Below are 15974 nucleotides of genomic sequence, written 5' to 3' on the forward strand. Positions count from 1 at the left end.
TGCTTTCACTCGTGTGCACAATCTCTCTCTTTCTCAAAAGAAATAAATAAACATGCAAGAAAGAAAAAAAAGAAAGAAAGAAAGAAAGAAAGAAAGAAAGAAAGAAAGAGGGAGGGAGGGAAGGAAGGAGGGAGGGAGGGAAGGAAGGAGGGAGGGAGGGAGGGAGGGAGGAAGAAAGATATGCTGGGGTCTGGAATTGATACACATCAGTTCTATTTCCATTGGTGAGAAGTAGTCATACAGACTCAAGTCAAATAAGGATAGTCAATGACATTCTTAGCGGGGGAGCCATTTTCCAGAAACAACTATATTATGAAATGGAAACTAGCACATTGTTCAGTTAATCATTTTGTGCCTAATACTTAGAGGACAAAAACTTTAATTTTTTGGGAAAACATGGTATTATTAAAAAAAAAAGATTTGCCATCTTTGCATCTTTTTTCCCCAAAACTAAATCCACTCTTGCCTTTGCTTCCTTGAAATGACACTGAGGTTGCCTTCCAGAAATTAACTAGTCAAGCCAAATTGTTTTCATTGCCTAAGGGCTACTACGTCGGAGGGTGTTGCAAAAGGGAATGTTAACCAAGGAAACCAGCCACAGTTATGCTTTCTAGATGCTGTTGCCTCTTAAAAGGATTAGCTTTCGGGGCACCTTGGGGGCTCAGTCGGTTAAGCATCTGACTCTTGATTTTGTCTCAGGTCTTGATCTCACAGTCCTGAGATCAGATCATGGAGCCGCTGTGGGGTTCTCCCCTGAGTGTGGAAATTGCTTGGGATTCTCTCTCTGCCTCTCTCTCTCTATCGCACCCCCCACTTCATCACACGCTTACATGCACACCCTCTCTCTCTCAAAACAAATAAACATTAAAAAATTTTTGTAAAAAGTCTCAGCTTCCATTAGTTGTAGAAAATATATTTCTTGCATATTGTCTGAGCAGAAACATCCCAACCTTGTAAAATAGTTGGGATAATTTTAAAGCACATTATTATTATTTTTAATTTGTTAGACGTGTTATTTTTTATTTTATTTTTTTTTTTCAACGTTTATTTATTTTTGGGACAGAGAGAGACAGAGCATGAATGGGGGAGGGGCAGAGAGAGAGGGAGACACAGAATCGGAAACAGGCTCCAGGCTCTGAGCCATCAGCCCAGAGCCTGACGCGGGGCTCGAACTCCCGGACCGCGAGATCGTGACCTGGCTGAAGTCGGACGCTTAACCGACTGCGCCACCCAGGCGCCCCTAGACGTGTTATTTTAAATAGAGTAGAAAAAATAAATATAGTGGAACAAGTTTAAAGAATATTTGCCTTCGTACAGTTAAATCTCACATATCTTTACAATAAAGGAAAGCTTCATCTTCTATGTTCAAATCTTTTAACATAGTTTAAAATTTTACTTTTATATATTAAGGGGAATTAACAGTGTGTGCTTCATGCTGTCTAAAAACTAAAAATGTCTCATATTTAGCACATTTAATGGCTCTTGTCATTTATGTTAGTTCAAGACAATGTTAAGAATACTCATGTTGTAATTTGCTGATTACAGGAAAAAATTATTGACCTTTTCTTATAAAAATAACATTGCTGCTATAAAAATCGCATATTCACACAAACTCGAATATTTTATATAAAATTTAACCCTGTGAAGCAATTAAGGATATATTTTAATAGCTACTAGGTGGAGATCTGATTTCATAGTAAAATCAATTTACTGTATTCATGTTTATTTAAAATTTTTAAATTATTCTTTTGTTACATCCTTTATTTGTCTTTGCCATTTGTGTCTTGATTCAGAAGCCACTTGCAAGGTGACCTATCATCTCTCGTGCCTCTAAAGTTCTGTCAGTAATATTTCTAAGGAGCATCATGATGAGTAGTAGATCAGAATCATCTTACTAATCAGTAAAATGTTCTCATTTTTCCTACTGGTTGTCAAAAGAGATTTCGTATTTCTGAAAGTGTGCACCTATTCTCATTCTGTTACTTATCTTATGACTAGTTAAACCTACTGTGGTTTCTACTGCTTTCCTAAACCACTTGATTATATTTTCTGCAGATTCAGAAAGAAAATGCAGATAAGTCAGAATACATCAAATGCAAAAAAAAAAATTAAATGTACAATCAGGTAAAGCAAAAACATTTGCAATACAATTTTAACGCTTTATTGCTTTCTCCAAATTTGCAGTGCCCACGACACCCACCAACAGCACAGATTCAGAGAAGCCTGGCTGCCAGACTTCCAGTCAAAATTGCATTTATTTTACTAAAAGGTGCATGTTTTCCACTTCGAAAATCTTAATAAGGTGTAGTAGTAACTGATCATTATACTCTGCATTCCCTTCATGAATAATGATCTTCAGCTTATGTGCACATTATTTTGGTGAAGCTTCCGTTCAAGTCTTTTGCTTGTTTTTAATTGGATTGTTCACGTTGTTAATGCTGAGTATTGAGAGTTCTTCATAAATTCTGGCCGGAATATCTGCTCAGATATGTGGTATGCAAATATTATCTCTCTGTGTGCAGCTTAGTTTTTCATTTCTTAACAATGTCTTTCTCGAAAACAAAAGCTCTCCTTTTTTTCTATCAAATTTATCATTTTGCTTATTGTGTTGTATCCAAGAACCCCTTGCCCTAACCACAGTTGACAAGTATTTTATTGTATGTTACCTTCTATAAGTTTGATGTTTCACATTTAGATTCACATTCCACTTGGAGCTTACTTTGTGTATGATGTGAAGTTCAAGTACAGATTCATTTTTTTTTTTTTTTTTTAATGTGTGGCTCTCCCAACACTATTTGCTGTAAAGGCTATCCTTCCCCCATTGAATCATTTTTGCCCCTCTGCCGAAAAATCAATTCTTCACATTTGTTTGGATATCTTGTTCCCTTGATGTAGTTGTCTGACTTCACTGAAACAGCACAGTGCTTTGATTACTGTAACTTTTTAATAAGTTTTAAAATTGCCTAGCATAATTTCTTCAAGTTTTTGGTACCCAATTTTTTTTTAAGTTCAATTAATTATTTATTTATTTTTCCAAAGAGAGAGAGCAAACATTAACCGGGGGAGGGCGAAGAGACTGGGAGACAGGGAATGCCAAGCAGGCTCCATGCTGCCAGTGCAGAGCCCAAAGTGGGTCTCGAACCCACGAACCGTGAGATCATGACCTGAGCCGAAATCAAGAGTCCGATGCTTAACTGACTGAGCCTCTCAGGTGCCCCAGTATCCAAATTGTTTTAGTTCTTCTTGTTCCTTTACTTTTCCATTCACAGAATGGACTGATCGTGTTGAGAACGAGCCACTTTTGTTCCCCTTGCCAGTATTCTCTTGTTTACTTACACTATGTTTCTCGTGAACATTAGGGGAAAAGAAAAGGCACACATGCATTGGAAGTTTTCATGTTTGCAGCTAAGTGAGGAGAAACCACAGAGCCACCCTTTCAGATCACCTGGGTTTTTTTGTTTCTTTTTGGGTTTTTTTTGTTTTTTGTTTTTTTTTTTACTATTTATAGAGTTGTTTGTCTGTTTTTAAATTAATAGTATTATAGTGTTATATATGGTAGCTACTCATGTGAACACAGCATAAAGAACAGAGTTGTTGAATCACTATGTTTTAATTTTTTTAAGCGTTTATTTTTGAGAGACAGAGAGAGACAGAGGAGGAGTGGGGGAAGGGCAGAGAGCTGGGGAGACGCAGAATCCGAAGCAGGCTCCAGGCTCTGAGCTGTCAGCACAGAGCCCATCGCGGGGCTCGAACCCACAAACGGTGAGATCATGACCTGAGCCGAAGTTGGATGCTTAGCCGACTGAGCCACCCAGGCACCCCGAATCACTGTTTTACACCTGAAACTACTGTAACATTGTGTGTCAACTATAGGCACACACACACACACACACACACACACACACAAGATATATAATAAAACAAAAAAAATAAAATAAAAATAAAAACAAGTCGATACTATTGCCCAGGCTTGAATCCCAATCAATAAAAACTACATCCCTATGGATGGGAACTGGGCATCTGGACCTTTTAACATCTTCCGAGGCGATTCAGATGTGAAGTGTGCGGGGAAGCACTCTTCGAGAAGGAAGTCTGAAGAAAAGACAGAGTCCACTGCGTCTTCCAAAGAACATTTCTGACGAGCACTGTCCAGATCAGCAGGGCTCATGCTTGCCAATGATGCACAGCGTCACAGTGTCTCTGTCACCGGGTTCCGCCACACACAGGTCTTTCCTCCTCTTACTTGCCTCCAGGAGCAATTATCTCAACTGTCAGAGGTTCACAAAAGAATTTTCCTTAAAAGCGCTTCAGAAGGCTTTTTCCTTTCTCAATCATTACCTTAACGGACAATTTTATTCACAAGCAAATCATCTGACAGGGATATTTTCAGATAAGTTTTTGGTTCGACACGCCAATGCCTTTCAGTAAAATGAAAGGACATGGAAACATAATGACAAGGAGAAAATATAAAGCTTTATAAAGGTATCATCTCAAAATTGCCCAGCTTACCATGAACTTCCACAGACTTGCTCTGTTCTAGCAGGAATGGAAGTTTTGTTTCATTTATAATTGCAATAGTATATATTCCAGAGTCAAAGTAAACAGAATCAACTCATCCCCCATCGAAAAGTCAGAAGGAAAATCTTTTCGTGTCTAGTTCTAATATTTTTCAAGCCATTCTTGGTTCACAGCTAAGTAAATCATGGTGAACAAGATGTTTTGCTTACTGTCTGGTTAAATGCTTTGTTTTGAAAATTTTTTAAGTTTATTTATTTATTTTGAGACAGAGAGAGAGAGAGAGTGCATGAACGGTGCGCAGCATGGAGCCCCACGTGGGTCTCAAAACTAGGAAACTGAGATCATGACCTGAGCCAAAATCAAGAGTCAGTCACTTAATGGACTGAGCCACCTAGGTGCCCCAAATGTTATTTTTAATCAGACAAACTTAAATTCATATTATACTAACACACTTTAGTTACCAATATAAATCTTGACTATTCTCCTGCTTCCTCCTAAATGCTCTTAAGAAGGAAAAGCCTGGGGACTGACTTCAGCTCAGGTCATGATCTCATGGTCATGGGACTGAGCCCCGCATCCAGTTCTGTGCTGACAGTGCAGAGCCTGCTTGGGATTCTCTCTCCGTCTCTCTCTTTCTATTTGTGCCCCTCTCCTACTCATGCTTTCTCTGTCTCTCTCAAAATAAATAAACATTAAAAAAAAAAGAAGGAAAACCCTGAGCCTATAATTTATTGTATTTGTTTTTGTCTTTTTTATTTTTTTTCAGTTGGAAACCACTGGGATTCAACAAACATTTACTCCATAAATAGAAATTCATTATTCAAGGGGTGCCTGGGTGGCTCAGTCAGTTAAGCGTCTGACTTTTGCTCAGGTCATGATCTCACAGTCTGTGAGTTCGACCCTCGCATCAGGCTCTGTGTTGACCGCTCAGAGACTGGAGCCTGCTTCGGATTCTGTGTCTCCCTCTCTCTCTCTGCCCATCCGCTGCTCATGCTCTGCCTCTCTCTGTCTCTCAAAAATAAACATGCATTAAAAAAAAGAGAAAGAAGTTCATTATTCAGAAAGATCTCTTTGAAACCTCCTGGGTGAAACTTATTATCCTAAAGTCTTTCTCTTGTTGGTGGCAAATATGTTTTCACAGACAACGTATTAAATGTGGCAGTAATTTCACTATAAAAAGTTATACTACTGCATGATTATGGAACACAAAATGAATTAACTGGGCTTTTTTGTAAAGGAGTGTGAACACATTCTATTTCAAACATTGTATACCTTTTGTTCATAAAAGCACTATTTGGGTGTTGATCATTAAAGACACCATAGTTGTAAAGGGAGACATATTTGCCAAAAGAATAAAGCAGACTTTAGATAGTTTTGCTCATAAACTTTGTCACCTAGATTTATGTAAATTCACTGAACTCATCACCTTGTAAAAGTATATGGCTTATAGTTTCCATAAGAATATCACTTGTCTTTGTGCAGCAGAAAAATGGCAGTGGACAGCATGAGGCTGATGTCACCCGTCATAGATGGGTCCCCATCTTCAAAGAAATAAAGTGCTTGGAAGTGTAGTATCTCATACATTTAGTCAAATAAGCAATGTTCTTGCAACGAAAAAAGTCCATTTGCCCAATTTATTGAAAGAAAGTAACAAAGGCCTGGAGATGTTAAGTGACAAAATAGGAGTTGGAATTTGAGGGCAGAGCCAACCGAGGCTCAGGGTTCCTTCTTAAGTTTTTAATTTTAGACACATGGATTTTTAGGAAGTTGCAAAGTGATCTAGATGGTGGTCCCACATATCCTCCCCTCAGTTTCCTTCAGTAGTACTATGCTGCCTAACCATTGGATAATACCGAAACCTACAAATTGACCCTGGTACAGTATACCCAGCTTATTCAGATTTTGTCAGTTATGTATGTACTCGCTTGGGTGGTGTGTGTGTGTGTGTATGTTTAGTTCCGTGACATTTTATCACATGTATATTCATGTAACATCACTACAGTCAAGGCATAAAACTGTCCCTTCCCATAAAACTCCCTCCATCACCATGCTTCAACCTCTGGCAGCCAGTAATCTGATTTCCATCTCTATAATTTTGTCATTTAGAGAATATTATAGAAGTGCAATCATACGAGATGATTCAAATTTTTTGAGATTACCTTTTCACACTCAGCGTAATGTGCTTGAAAGACCCAACGCCCTTGTTATGTGCATCAATAGTTTACTCATTTTGATTGCCATTTTCCATGGTACACATGTGTCATGCCAGCTTCTTTAGCCACTCACCTGTTGAGAGAAGTTTTGGTTGGTCTCAGTGTTTAACTATTATACACAAAGCTGGTAAGCACAAGATTTTGTGTAACCGTTAGTTTCCATTGCCGTGAGATAAATGCAAAAGTTCATTGGCTCAGTTGTGTGGCGAAAAATGGTTGGAGCCTTTATGCAAGAGAATAGAAGGAGACAGAGCTGAGTGGGGCAAAATTGTATAGGGGTAAGGATATGTTCTCTGAGACCAGCGTATCTTGGTTTTATGTACAAGCTTCGTGTGATCCGTTGATAAAGTGGAAATTATAATGATGATGACGACGCTATTTCACAAGGATTACCATGATGACTGAATTAGTTGATTCATGCCAAGTTCTTAGAACCATGTCTGACACCCAATATCCTCTCAGTAAGTGTCAGCTATTATGATAATCTGCATGACTTTGATTACTAGCAAGATTAAACAGTTTGTTAAGATGTTGAATTTCTTCTCTTGTGGATTAAAGAGTAACGCTTTAATACGCTAATATTATCTAATACTTTTTCTTATTGATTTGTTTTGTTTTTATAACCCTTGGGGCCCAAATACAATCAAATATTCAAATTCATATTTAAAATAGATGATTTTTTCCTAATAATCAACAATAAAATTTAGAGGTTCTTGAGGATCTTACCTATTATAAAATTCACTAATTTTATGTTCAGAAATGCTACATATCTTTAATGAGCCCACCGATATGGGGATGAAAAGTGTGGTCCCTAATTTTCCTTATATCTGCCCAATTTAATGGCAATCTCTAAAAATTGGCCAAACCTTTTTCTATTCAATACACTGGTGGTATTCAAATAATTTAAATTATGGTTCCAAATAGAATGTAAAATTGTGTTGAATATAAAGAGAAAGGAAACCTCAAAACCACCTTCAAAACATATTGAAACTTTCAAACATTGCTGAACTTTTAAAGGGTCCCAAGAGCAGAGAACAAAGTCTAGGGATAGTGTCTTGAAATGAACAGACAAGAGCGTTCTCTGACCATAATCCCTCAGGCCAAATATACTATGTGATTTGGCCTACAGCACTCTTCCACTTTCTATTTTGCTTAACACCAGAGTGTTTAACAAAATGCAGTAAAGAATAAATATTTGCGTTGGTGAGCTTATTTTTCTAACAGTTGCCTGTCTTATTCAGCTTGTGTATACATGCTAGAAGCTTTGTGATTATCATAAAATTGTTATAAATTTGAGGTGTCTTTTTCATTCATTTAATACATATTGTGAATGCCTACTACATGGAAGGCACTGATCTGGCCATTAGAGTCACAAGGTTGACCGAGAGACAAAAAGACTATTTCATGAGACTATTCCACTTGGGGAGATTGGCAAGGACATGAGTAAGAGGTGAAATTTCAGGTAACAATATGGCTCCTAGAGAATGAAACAAGGCAGGCAGGAGTGATGAGGATCCACTGCTATACAAAGTGATCAGGGATGGCCCCTATGACCAAGTAAGGAGAAAGAAGCCCAGGTAAACAAGGAAATAAGGTTGCAGTCATGTACGGAGGAGTTTTTCAACCAAGGAGCAGAAAGTTCTGAGACCCTGAAGATGAATGAGTGCTGTGTTTTAATGTGTTCAGGCTGCTCCAACAAAATTGCCATAGGCAGGGTAACTTACAAAAAACAGAAATGTATCACACAGTTTTGGGGGCTGGGAAGTCCCAGGCACTGGCAGATTTGGTATGTGTTGAGGACCTTCTTCCTCATTCGTAGAAGGCCATCTTCTCGTTGTAACCTCACACGCTTGTAGGGGTGAGGCAGCTCTCTGGAACCACATTTATAAGGACACAGATCCTGTTCATAAGGATTCTGCCCTCATGATCTAATCACCTCCCAAAGAACTCATCTCCAAATATCACCACACCGGTGAGGGGTGGGGGGTAGGTTTCAACATATGAATTCTAGAGGACACAACATTCACTCTGTTCAGTAGGTTTAAGGCCACATGAAAAACCCAGAGTTCTACCAAGAACAATTTTGTAAAGCCTCTCAGAACCTTTTATAAGGTCCCAATTGTCTGCAGATCTCATAGCGCTAAAGGTCAAAGCATTGAGAGCTACTGTAATCAGTGCTTACGTGTCTATCTTTCCACCTCACATGTGTACTCCTCAAAGTGAAAAGTGGTGTCTTACTTCTGAGTCCAAAAGATCCTAGACTCTATAGGATAGGTCAGACATAAAGCCAATAGTTGACAGAACATTTAAAACTCCCTGAGATTAATTTTGTTCCAAAGAACATGGCAGAGTTTGTGTTTCAGCTAATTGTTATATATAGAACACCTGGCCACTGTAAGAAAGAAACAATTAAATTATAATTGTTACAGATTTTTCTCATGTATTTCTCCTCGATGACCGTATTAACTGCCACGAAACCATATAAACCGATGTTCCGATTTTGTTTACCTGAGATTGGAAAGAAGAGAAAAGATTTACCTGTTGGTACTGTTCAATTCTATATGGTGACACTACTTAATGAAGTCATGGTATTTCCTAAGTAGTCTTTAAACTCTACCTATTGGGTGCCTACAACGTCCCGAGCAATGTCAAAGTACTAGGGATGTGCAGTGATGATGACAACGTTTCTGAACCTTAAGTCTAGTAGAATGAATTAAATGATGAACGGAAATATTTAATGACGTATCAGATGGCATCAGGAAGGAAAATTATGTACGATAAAAGGATAGTTACAAGAGATTGAACTGCTTGTGTGGATACATATTTTATTTGAATAAGATTTTATTAAGTCCAGATGCACATAGACACCTTAGAGTGACCATTAAAAGAACAATTACAGAATGTATAACCTTTGGATAGTGGTGGCATTAAAAGGAAATAAGTGAAAATTGGTTGACTCAATAGAAAACAGATGGTGACAAAAAAAAAACACATAAAGTAAGGATGTTAAGTAGAAAATGCAAAATAATATAATTAACTATAACTCAAATGCATCAATCATCCAATGGATAAAACACACTTCAGAAGACCCACGTATTCAGATTGAATTATAGTAAAATCTGGATTGTTTAAAAAGGAATACAATAAATAGAAAAATAGAAAAATGTTCAAATAAAAAGAACCAAAATATTATTCTAGGAAAATAAATAAATTTGGCACAGCAATGCCAATATTAGACATAAGTATACTTTAAGGAAAAAAAGTAATCCGAGGAAAATGAGAGATATTACATATTAGTGTAATAAAAACTACAAGGTCTGAAGACCACAGCGCTTTGTGCACAGTTAGGTATGGGGTAAAGTGAAAGGGGGATTTTAGGGTGAATTTGTTGTGAGGTTTGTCATTTGGGTCATTGGGTGCTTTTACTTGGGATGAAGGATCTAGAGAAATCACACAGCCTAAGCCTAAGACACCGACACCAACCCAAAAGTTCCCAGTGGGAGACATCCGAGTCCCCGCCCCTAAACCCCGTGAGTCAGGAGTTCCCATTGCACACCCACCCCTCCCAGTAGGCACGGATCTGCAGAGGCACCACGGGAGGTCCTATCAGATCGAGTCCTTCACTTCCAGTCTCCTGTGCCCTGGTATCTCAGTGGAATAGAAACTACTCAGGGAGCAAGATGGAAATGTGCAGTATGGACACTCGAATGCACGAGAAGGAGCCAAGGAGTTTTAACCACGAGAGAGCGCTGGGCAACTCGAGTACCTATCAGAGACATCACTGAGCAGAGAAGGGGCAGCATGTTGGAGGAGATGTACAGGCAGCGGGGGGGGGGGGGACAAGCGGGGGCTTATATTGATATTATATAATATATATATTGATCAGTATCAATAACAAACTCTTTTCACACAGTATGTTTATGAAAGGTTCACGAAGTTGAAAGGTTTGAGTAAATATTGGAGCACTGAACTACAATGATGGAAATTTCATTTAATGAATTTCTCTGATATTTCTCACGACAAAGTCACAAAACCCAAATAGAGCAAATAGAGATCTATTGAATGTTCACATGTTCTGGTTGCTCTCTTTTAAAATAAAAGATAGGGATGCCTGTGTGGCTCAGTCCCTTGAGTGTCGACGTTTTTTTCTTTTTTTTTTAAATATTGTATTTATTTTTGAGAGAGAGAGAGAGCGGGAGAGGGGCAGAGAGACAGGGAGACAGAGGGTCTGAAGCAGGCTTCACCCCAAGAGCAGAGGGCCCAACGTGGGGCTCAAACCCACCAACCGGACATCATGACCTGAGCCAAAACCAAAAGTCAGACACTTAACCGGCGGAGCCACCCAGGTGGCTCCAGTGCCCAACTCTTGATTTCCACTCAGGTCTTGATCTCAGGGTCCTAGGGTTGAGCTCCATGTTGGGTTCTGCGCTGAGGGCGGAGCCTGCTTAAGATTCTTTCTCTGCCCCTCCCGCACTCTCTCTTTCAAAATAAAATAGAAGAGGTTGTCCTTGATGATAGACCTTATTATTTTTTTTTATCAGGACTTTGGAATTTCATTTATTCATTAAACCGGTATATCTTGAGTGCCTTTCTAGATTCTCGGCAAAAACAGAGATACCTGGGAGACACTAGTAGGGAAAACAAGTACCCTCTTTACCCTCGGTGCATTCATAGTGTAGGAGATTTATCTACTGATATCCGTGAACTCATGTAACTCTGCACACCTACTGAGTAATACAGCCCAAAGTTCAATTTTTGCGGCATTCTCTTTCAGCTTTTATGTTTGCTCATTTTCAAAGTACTTCCAATGTATTTGCTCTTTTTTTCTTAATGAAGGAAAAAAATACTGAAATGTTGATTCAGTTTTGTCTCATAAACTAATATAAATGAGTCAGAGTTGGAAATTATTAGTCATGCTAATGCAGGGAATCTTTAATCTCAATTGGATGCTCAATGACCATAAGCCAATAAATCGTGTACCTAATTATGAAGAAAAACAAACTTACAGAACATGCAAAAAGTGTCAGGAGAATTCTGTTACTTCATGTGTCACAGGGAATTGGACTTTTGACTTTATGTAGATAAGATCATCCTTATACCATGCAATACATTTTCTATTTCACTTACTTTTACATTTTTCTCAGGAACTCACTAGATTGTATGTGACTCACCCAAATGAAACTGTATGAAAGAAACCAAAATTCCCATTTCCATGGCTTGCTTGCAGTGACTAGCAGGGATTCCTGTGGTGTCCTAAGCTCCACCTTCTTTCAGATGCCTGATTTTTTCCATCCGGTAGCTTGATATCCAGGGCAGCATGAAGCCACCTGTCTATAAAAGGAACTGCCCAGTAGAAGTGAGGCATGGGCTGCTTATGGAAGTGTTAATAGACCAGCAAGCTCAAACTTTCCCAGAAGTCCATAGAAAAATTCTGCTTGCTCTCATTGGTCTGAATGAAGATATATGCCTTGAAGCATTCACTCTTAAAAGTGCTATAATTACCCTTAGATCTTGGGTGATTTGCATTTCCAGGGCCAGGGGTGAAATCTGGACCCAAAGAGCAGGTATTTTGAAATCAGGCACCCTTAGGCGAGATGAAGGAAGGAGTGGGTGGTGGGCACCGACAAAGAACGTCTTCCACAGTAGAAGAGACTACTGCACCTGTTGTATTCATGCAAACATCGGGCTTTGACATTGTTTTCAGTGGTGTCAATAATTAAATTTCTAAAAAGATGGACAGTGAATTCTCAAACCTAGAAATGTTTAAGAATAGTGTTGAGGAGATTTACACTAAAAATTAGAAGGCAAAATATGATCTTTGACCCCACCAATCCTGAGCTTCTGTAAAGTCTATGGTAATTATTATGTTTGTTTTGATGGTATTTAAAAATTTTACAAACTGAACACCTCTGAGATACTGCTTTTGTTACCATAATTTAACTGTATGATTTGTTTCCATTTTTTCTTTCTTCTTCTTTTCTTTTTTCTTTTCTCTCCTTCCTTTCTTCCTTCTTTCCTTCCTTCCTCTTTCTTTCTTTTTCTCCTTATCTTCTCCCCTCTTCCCTTCCTTTCCCTTCCCTTCCCTCCCCTCCCTTCTCCTCCCTTCCCCTCCCCTCCCCTCTTCTCTTCTCTTCTCTTCTCTTCTCTTCTCTTCTCTTCTCCTCTTCTCTTCTCCTTTTTTTTTCTCCTTAGAATATAGATTAAACAAGTGACATAGAAGTGAAGGCTATGTGGAAGTTATCACCTGGCATATCTTTAAAGGAAGAAAGTGCGAGAGTGGTACTATAGAGATGGCCCTTCTACCAAATGGTCACTTGGAAATCATCAGGTGAGCTCTGGAATTCTGCTCATCAGACTGGAGTATTGGGCTTCTCATTTGCACAATAGTATCTATGGAATCTCAAAACTATATAGAATATTGTCATCACAATTAATGTGCGTAAACATCAATCTTTAAGCTTCTATTGATGGGTTCAAGCAAATTCAAAATTTATGTACATCTAGAAAGAATTCTAAAACTTTAGAACAAAGGAGGGCACAAACTGAACCAGCAATCTGCCAATGTTAGCTTTTTAAAAAATATGTATCTCTGGGGCTCCTGGGTGGCTCAGTCGGTTGAGTGGCTGAATTTGGCTCAGGTCATGACCTCCGTGTCTATGAGTTCGAGTCCCATGTCGGGCTCTGTGCTGACTGCTCAGAGCCTGGAGCTTGCAGCCTGCTTCAGATTCTGTGTCTCCCTCTCTCTCTGCCCCTCCCCTGTTTGTGCTCTGTTTCTCTCTCTCTCCCTTTGTCTCAAAAATAAACATTAATTAAAAAAAATAACAAATAAGAAATATGTATCTCTGAAATAAATTGCACAGAAAGATATTTAATATTAAAATTAAATATTTGTAAGGTTACAATGATAAAACAAATACTTCAAAAAGGTGGACGTTACACCAATATTAAGAAGACAAAGGAAGTGAGGACTGCGTTGTCTACCCCCTCCTCTAGATGTAAGTGCCATGTTTTCCTAAAGTCTCAGTCACCAAATGTCACCCAAGGGTAGAGTCTCTATGTCACACTAGACCTTGTGGCCAACATCTGTATCACTTTCAGTTTCTAGACCTTGTGGTCAACATCTGTATCAGATTTCAGGTTTGTTGATCTCCACCATCCACTGCCCCTGTAGGTTTTCCATGAAATCATAATTTTGTACATTTATAAACTTCCGTTCAGCAAATGTTCTTTAGCTCTCCATCACACAGAACTCAGAATGCTAATCATACTGTATTGGAAGGGCTGACTAAACCCGAGTGTGACTTTTTCCAGCAGTTTCCTCATCTGCTAAGTAAGGATATTCCTTACATGATTGTGTGGTTCAGATTCAAATGCACAGGGCCAAGCAAGCATTCTGTAAACAGCACTTACTCTTGTTACTGCTATTACAAAGTAGATGACAGGACTTACCAACTAGAACAAATGAGAAGCTTTGTGATGGCAGGCTACTCCCTTGTGATGCTGGTGAGCCAAGGAGGGACCCTGGACAGCACTTTCTCAGCGCCCAGAAAATCCTGATGCTTGGGAAGGCTTTCACTCCTCATCATTGTTTTACCCTTGTCTTGGTTAAAAACAAACACAAAACACACAAACCAAAAATCGGTCTCTGTTGGATTAAAAATTCTGGCAGTAAGATGGAAATAGCAAGGTTAAAACAGGATTTCAGAGGAGACGATTTCACATAAAGGTCAGTAAAGTGTAGGGCGGTTTAGAAAGGTTTTTGGAAGTCAGGGTGCCCGATTTCCATTTCCAATATATTTCATGACAGCATCCATCTGTAATTTGCTTTTAGGTGAAACCATTTCTTCCCTACTAATTATGCACTGCATCTATTCTATTGCAAATTAAATGCAATAAGAGAAACAAAAGAAGAAATAAAAGTGTCCACTACTCTGTACCTATGATTTGCGTATACTCATATTCATGTGTGAGACCTTGGTTTGCAAGCATAATTCATTTGGAAACATGCTTGTAATCCAAAGCACTTGTACATCAAAGTGAATTTCAAGAACCATTGGCTCCTTTGTGACACATGTGATCATGTGTTCCATCCTATGGAACACTGGCAGATCAAATTACCTGCAATCCAAGGTTTTACTGTATATTTATATTCAGTTAAACCCTTAAGTTAAATGACCCTGTGCTAGAGAGAAATGAATTTATATTAAATATGCATGTATGTATGTATGTATATGTATACGTGAATAAAATGGCTAAAGAACAGTTCCAGAGGAATATATTGATTGGCTGAGCTGCATAACAGAATACAGAATGGCATGGTCTGACTGTATGTCGCAGTGGAGAAATGAAAAACAAAGAGGAAATGCTTTAAATTAATGGGAAAATCATAGAGGCTTTAAACACTAGTAAGATATTGGGTACTCCCGGGATTAGCAATGTCAGTCACCAGGGAGGAGGTTACAAAGGTAAATTCTTGTGCCTCACCTTGGGGCAATCTGAATCAGAAGCTCTGAGGGTGGGGCCCGGGATCTTTCAACAACTGATTCTGAAGGCCACCTAGGTCAGAGGATGACTGTGCCCCAAAAAACTGGGAGAGCGGCTGTGGACAACACATCAGTAAAAGCTTTGAACTGACACCTGCCGCATCCTGTCCTTACTGGGGAGGTCCGCTCCTCAGTTATGGGGTGGCGGAGGGGGGGTGATGGGTGGCCAGGACCCCACACACTACTGAGTCTGTGTCCTTCTGCCCTCCCACCTGCATCTCTGGGTCCCCGAGATGCGCCCCGTGTTTTTGGTTTATATTTCATTCTGCATGACAAAGGAATTCTTCTGTCAGGTAGCCTTTTAATTAAAGCCAATCAGAGTCACCAAAGTGGCCTGCTTAATAAAAGACAGCCTTCTTTCTGAGGAATTTTGCCATCCAGTTTAGATATCTGTTTTTTGGGGTTCTTTTTCCACCTCTGCTTGCCTCTATAACCCATCTGTCTACTCTAGGACAGAAACTGTTTCGGTTCAGTTTTTTAATTGTTGGGAGTCTCACAATAGTTGTGGTAGAGGAACCTTGCTGTTGAGATTACAAATTCATGCTCCAATGATAAGGGTCTGAGATGGGAATCTGTTGTTTAGCACAAGTTTCTGATGACACTCATTTATTCATATATATATATATATATATATATATAAAATCTGTGAGTGTGTGTGCGTGTGTGTGCGTGTGTGTTTAATATAGATACACCTATTCAA

The sequence above is a fragment of the Lynx canadensis genome, chromosome A1 (assembly GCF_007474595.2).
Source record: "Lynx canadensis isolate LIC74 chromosome A1, mLynCan4.pri.v2, whole genome shotgun sequence".
In the NCBI taxonomy this organism is placed as follows: domain Eukaryota; kingdom Metazoa; phylum Chordata; class Mammalia; order Carnivora; family Felidae; genus Lynx; species Lynx canadensis.